Consider the following 5,846-nt stretch of genomic DNA (forward strand, 5'->3'; position numbering starts at 1 on the left):
TATATATACACACACCTGTATATATATTATTTATTATTATTATTATTATTATTTTTTTCAAATTTAAACAGATAAGCTACAAAAGTCTGGGGTCAGTAAGAAATGTTTACTTTTATTCAGCAAGGATGCATTAAATTGATCAAAAGTGACAGTAAATACTTTTATAATGTTACAGAAGATTTCTTTTTCAAATAAATGCTGTTCTTTTGAGCTTTATTCATCATAGAATCCTGAAAAAAAAAACTTTTTACCATTGATAATAATGTGTCTTGAGCACTAAATCAGCATATGATAGAATGATTTCTGAAGGGTCATGTGACACTGAAGACTGGAGTAATGATGCTGAAAATTCTGGTTTGCCATCACAGGAATAAATTACATAATAGGATAAATATTATATAGAAAACGGGTATTTTAAATAGTTTTTTTTCTGTATTTTTGATCATATAATTACAGCCTTAGTGAGCTTAAAGAGCAGGTCATATGGTATTTTAAAGTGTCCTAATATTGTGTTGGAGTCCCCTACAACAGGTTTAAATGCATCTAAGGTCAGAAAACATTGTAATTTTCTCAGAATATACATTTAATATTAGAGTCATTGATTTCGAACTATTCGTTCCAAGGAAGTTCGGAGCAAACCCCTCCCTTCCATAAGCCTACTCTGCTCTGATTGGTCAGCTGGCCAAACCTGCTGTGATTGGCACAGACAGGAGTCCTTGAGCAAGTTAGCGAGCGCTACATAAATCAATAATATAGTGCTCCAATCCGTTCTTATAATAATGACATAAAATACAAAAACACTTATGCAAGCCAATCGTGCCCACAGCTAAAGTTTAGCTGCTAAACTGTGAACACTTAAAACAATAATGGTGGATACGTTAGCCGAGTGCTAACGTGACTAACTGATGAAATGATACAGTTTGTAAACCAAAATATGTCTACTGTAATGTTTGAAGAACGACAGACAAAAGACACTCTGTCTTAACTTTTAATCAGAACGCAGAACAGCTCTATCACAGGGCGCAGCAGCCTAACTAACTCGCTCGTCTCTCCCGCATTAACACTATAACTGCCGGTGCAGCAAAATAAACAGCAATTTTACAATGATTATAAAGTCTGTGCGCTACACTATATTCTTTATTATTAAACGAAGTAATTAGAACAACATCAGTCTACATTAATCAACACATTCTTAAAAAATAGTGGGTTCACAGCGAATTATCAGAACTACTTCAGTAAGACCTGGGGTCAGTAAGAAATGTTTACTTTTATTCAGCAAGGATGCATTAAATTGATCAAAAGTGACAGTAAATACTTTTATAATGTTACAGAAGATTTCTTTTTCAAATAAATGCTGTTCTTTTGAGCTTTATTCATCATAGAATCCTGAAAAAAAAAACTTTTTACCATTGATAATAATGTGTCTTGAGCACTAAATCAGCATATGATAGAATGATTTCTGAAGGGTCATGTGACACTGAAGACTGGAGTAATGATGCTGAAAATTCTGGTTTGCCATCACAGGAATAAATTACATAATAGGATAAATATTATATAGAAAACGGGTATTTTAAATAGTTTTTTTTCTGTATTTTTGATCATATAATTACAGCCTTAGTGAGCTTAAAGAGCAGGTCATATGGTATTTTAAAGTGTCCTAATATTGTGTTGGAGTCCCCTACAACAGGTTTAAATGCATCTAAGGTCAGAAAACATTGTAATTTTCTCAGAATATACATTTAATATTAGAGTAATTTGCCAATGATTTCGAAACAATTCGTTCCAAGCAAGTTCGGAGCAAACCCCTCCCTTCCATAAGCCTACTCTGCTCTGATTGGTCAGCTGGCCAAACCTGCTGTGATTGGCACAGACAGGAGTCCTTGAGCAAGTTAGCGAGCGCTACATAAATCAATAATATAGTGCTCCAATCCGTTCTTATAATAATGACATAAAATACAAAAACACTTATGCAAGCCAATCGTGCCCACAGCTAAAGTTTAGCTGCTAAACTGTGAACACTTAAAACAATAATGGTGGATACGTTAGCCGAGTGCTAACGGGACTAACTGATGAAACAAAACAGTTTGTAAACCAAAATATGTCTACTGTAATGTTTGAAGAACGACAGACAAAAGACACTCTGTCTTAACTTTTAATCAGAACGCAGAACAGCTCTATCACAGGGCGCAGCAGCCTAACTAACTCGCTCGTCTCTCCCGCATTAACACTATAACTGCCGGTGCAGCAAAATAAACAGCAATTTTACAATGATTATAAAGTCTGTGCGCTACACTATATTCTTTATTATTAAACGAAGTAATTAGAACAACGTCAGTCTACATTAATCAACACATTCTTAAAAAATAGTGGGTTCACAGCGAATTATCAGAACTACTTCAGTAAGACAGTAATAATGTGCTTTACCTGAAAACCTAACGCTGCTCTAGGTGTACATCACATATTAGCACAAAAACGTGATATTTTGAGCACTCAATTGAAAATGTACACATAACGTATCAATCGTACTTGCAGGTTGTGCTTCGGAGAGCTTGTTAGTCCAAATTAAGAAGATTAGAAGCCAACGAAGATAAAAGCCAAGATTAGAGAAGCAGTCCTTGGTAAAATGACATGCACACAACAAAAGGTTCGAATTGTATTTCTGTGGTATCCTTGAACTGCGTCTTCTCAACATGATGTAAACACACTAACTAGCGGAAGTGTTTGTGGGCAGGTCAGACTCGCGGGCAGGCAGGGATTATGCAAATGTGTTACCCAGTGACGTATACCGGTAACAGGCAAAAGATTTGAAAATATGATGACTCGATAAGGCGATTCAGAATCGACTCCCTCTTTTGAGAGACAATATCTTTATTTATCATGCACTTTTTTGATTAACAACTTTGCAGATTGTTTTCATTCAAGGATAGCTACGTTATAAACTGCAAAAGACCCATATGACCTGCTCTTTAAGAGACTTCTTTCGAAAACATTAAAAAATCTTACCAACTCCAGACTTTTGAATGGTAGTGTAGGCAGCATGAACTTTCTTTTTTCCCAGTCTCACATGCTCTGCATCTATTGTAATACCCACATTGGCTGTTATTGCAGGAATGATAATCAATTATTAAGTTCCACAATAAATGCATTCAACTTTTTCATGCGCAAATCATGCATTGATGCATTTTGACACCATTAACTTAGCATTAGCGCTCACATTTTACATCACGCTCCTTGGACTGCTGAACTGTACTGAATAGCAACACATTGTTAGAATTCAAAATTTGCGAAATGTTACTGTTACTACTATTCAATGTTTTATGATCCCATTTGTACTGTATAACGTGCAACCCTAGTATAATGGTTGGGTGATCCGTGTGTGTTACGTATCCCTGCGAGGCAAATATCCTGAGAACATAACCAGGCTGTATGAAGTCCCACTCACAAAGCACCTTACTGAAAAGAGATTTTCCATCTCACGGTAGCCAGCCTCTTATCCAGTGTCCAATACATAAAACATTCAAAATGCTTCACTCGCTTAGCAGCTGTCCAAGCCTCTGGGGCACAGATATTCACCGCCACATACCTGATAGTTGGCTAACAGATATTCATTGATATAACATCGTATTTTTCAGCAGCTCTTTACTCTTATTAATGAATGACAGGTGACCTGACAGGTGGTGTAAAGATGAGGCGCTCAGCATCTTCACCTGAAACCTGTTATGGTTGCAGACAGGGAGAGCTATAATTACCTTTGTTTAGTTTCCAATACGTGCGTCGTCTTCTCCGGGGCCCTCTACACTGTTTACACTCCAGCTATGGCTTGCGCTCCGTCACACTTCTGACTGAACTGTGGAGAAGTGCTGCAGTGCATGAAGGAGTACAGTGTGTGTGAGAGTGTGTTCACAGTCATTTTCAGAAGTAGTCTGAATGCCAGAGTGCCTGTTTGGCTATTTGATATGTAAACTTATGTTGAGTCCGGCTGCTTGTCTTTGGCCTGTGGCCTCCAACACAACAAAAGCAGCATAACTGTGATTAGTATCTTCACTACTGCTTTGTTCTTCAGCCCCCACTGACCCTGCTGTGAAGATCAGTTTAGTGTAGTCAACCAGCCTATTTATTTCTGATGGAGCTGGATGGCCTCGCTGGTTAATAAGTATAGCAGCATCCAAAACACACATGCTGGCGATGATTTTAGCAGGAGAGTACAACCTGGACTAGTTTCTATACAACCTTCAGAAAATACTGTTACTTTTTGGAATTTATGTTTTATGATTCCTCTCAATTTCAATTTCAATTTAAGAGTGCTTTATTGGCATGACAAAAATTATACATTTGTATTGCCAAAGCAATTGCAGCTGGACTGCTTACAAATAGTACACATATGTATTAACAGAAAGAAAAAGAATAATAGTAATAATAATAATATATAAAAAGTATTAAGCATGTAGTGCAAAATGAATTACTAATGTATGTAAGTATATAGTATAAACTAGAAATACAAATAAAATAAGAGATTAGACATATTTACAGAAGCAAAATATACATCTAAGTAATATAATACAGTAATTTGGCATAATATAATGTAGATGTGCTGGAAACATCAGATCAGGGCAGGTTGAGAGTTTTCTCTTGTATGGTGACAGGTAGACACATATTGAGCAGTAAACACACAGTAGTTCTTCTGTTCTCCTAACAGATACAACACTTTCTCCTGGTCTGAGAGAGTTTGAAATGTCTGATGGATCTGCTGTATTTTATCATAACGTGCAACCCTAGTATAATGGTTGGGTGATCCGTGTGTGTTACGTATCCCTGCGAGGCAAATATCCTGAGAACATAACCAGGCTGTATGAAGTCCCACTCACAAAGCACCTTACTGAAAAGAGATTTTCCATCTCACGGTAGCCAGCCTCTTATCCAGTGTCCAATACATAAAACATTCAAAATGCTTCACTCGCTTAGCAGCTGTCCAAGCCTCTGGGGCACAGATATTCACCGCCACATACCTGATAGTTGGCTAACAGATATTCATTGATATAACATCGTATTTTTCAGCAGCTCTTTACTCTTATTAATGAATGACAGGTGACCTGACAGGTGGTGTAAAGATGAGGCGCTCAGCATCTTCACCTGAAACCTGTTATGGTTGCAGACAGGGAGAGCTATAATTACCTTTGTTTAGTTTCCAATACGTGCGTCGTCTTCTCCGGGGCCCTCTACACTGTTTACACTCCAGCTATGGCTTGCGCTCCGTCACACTTCTGACTGAACTGTGGAGAAGTGCTGCAGTGCATGAAGGAGTACAGTGTGTGTGAGAGTGTGTTCACAGTCATTTTCAGAAGTAGTCTGAATGCCAGAGTGCCTGTTTGGCTATTTGATATGTAAACTTATGTTGAGTCCGGCTGCTTGTCTTTGGCCTGTGGCCTCCAACACAACAAAAGCAGCATAACTGTGATTAGTATCTTCACTACTGCTTTGTTCTTCAGCCCCCACTGACCCTGCTGTGAAGATCAGTTTAGTGTAGTCAACCAGCCTATTTATTTCTGATGGAGCTGGATGGCCTCGCTGGTTAATAAGTATAGCAGCATCCAAAACACACATGCTGGCGATGATTTTAGCAGGAGAGTACAACCTGGACTAGTTTCTATACAACCTTCAGAAAATACTGTTACTTTTTGGAATTTATGTTTTATGATTCCTCTCAATTTCAATTTCAATTTAAGAGTGCTTTATTGGCATGACAAAAATTATACATTTGTATTGCCAAAGCAATTGCAGCTGGACTGCTTACAAATAGTACACATATGTATTAACAGAAAGAAAAAGAATAATAGTAATAATAATAA

General features: G+C 37.4%; 1 protein-coding gene across 2 annotated transcripts in view; it reads left to right on the top strand.

Annotated features, from left to right (window-relative positions):
• The window catches only part of LOC107601253 (protein kinase C beta type), a 150,474-nt gene that overhangs the window by 67,093 nt on the left and 77,535 nt on the right, over nucleotides 1-5,846 (top strand). The window lies entirely within an intron of this gene.

The sequence above is a fragment of the Sinocyclocheilus grahami genome, unplaced genomic scaffold, assembly GCF_001515645.1.
Source record: "Sinocyclocheilus grahami isolate Dianchi unplaced genomic scaffold, SAMN03320097.WGS_v1.1 scaffold302.1, whole genome shotgun sequence".
In the NCBI taxonomy this organism is placed as follows: domain Eukaryota; kingdom Metazoa; phylum Chordata; class Actinopteri; order Cypriniformes; family Cyprinidae; genus Sinocyclocheilus; species Sinocyclocheilus grahami.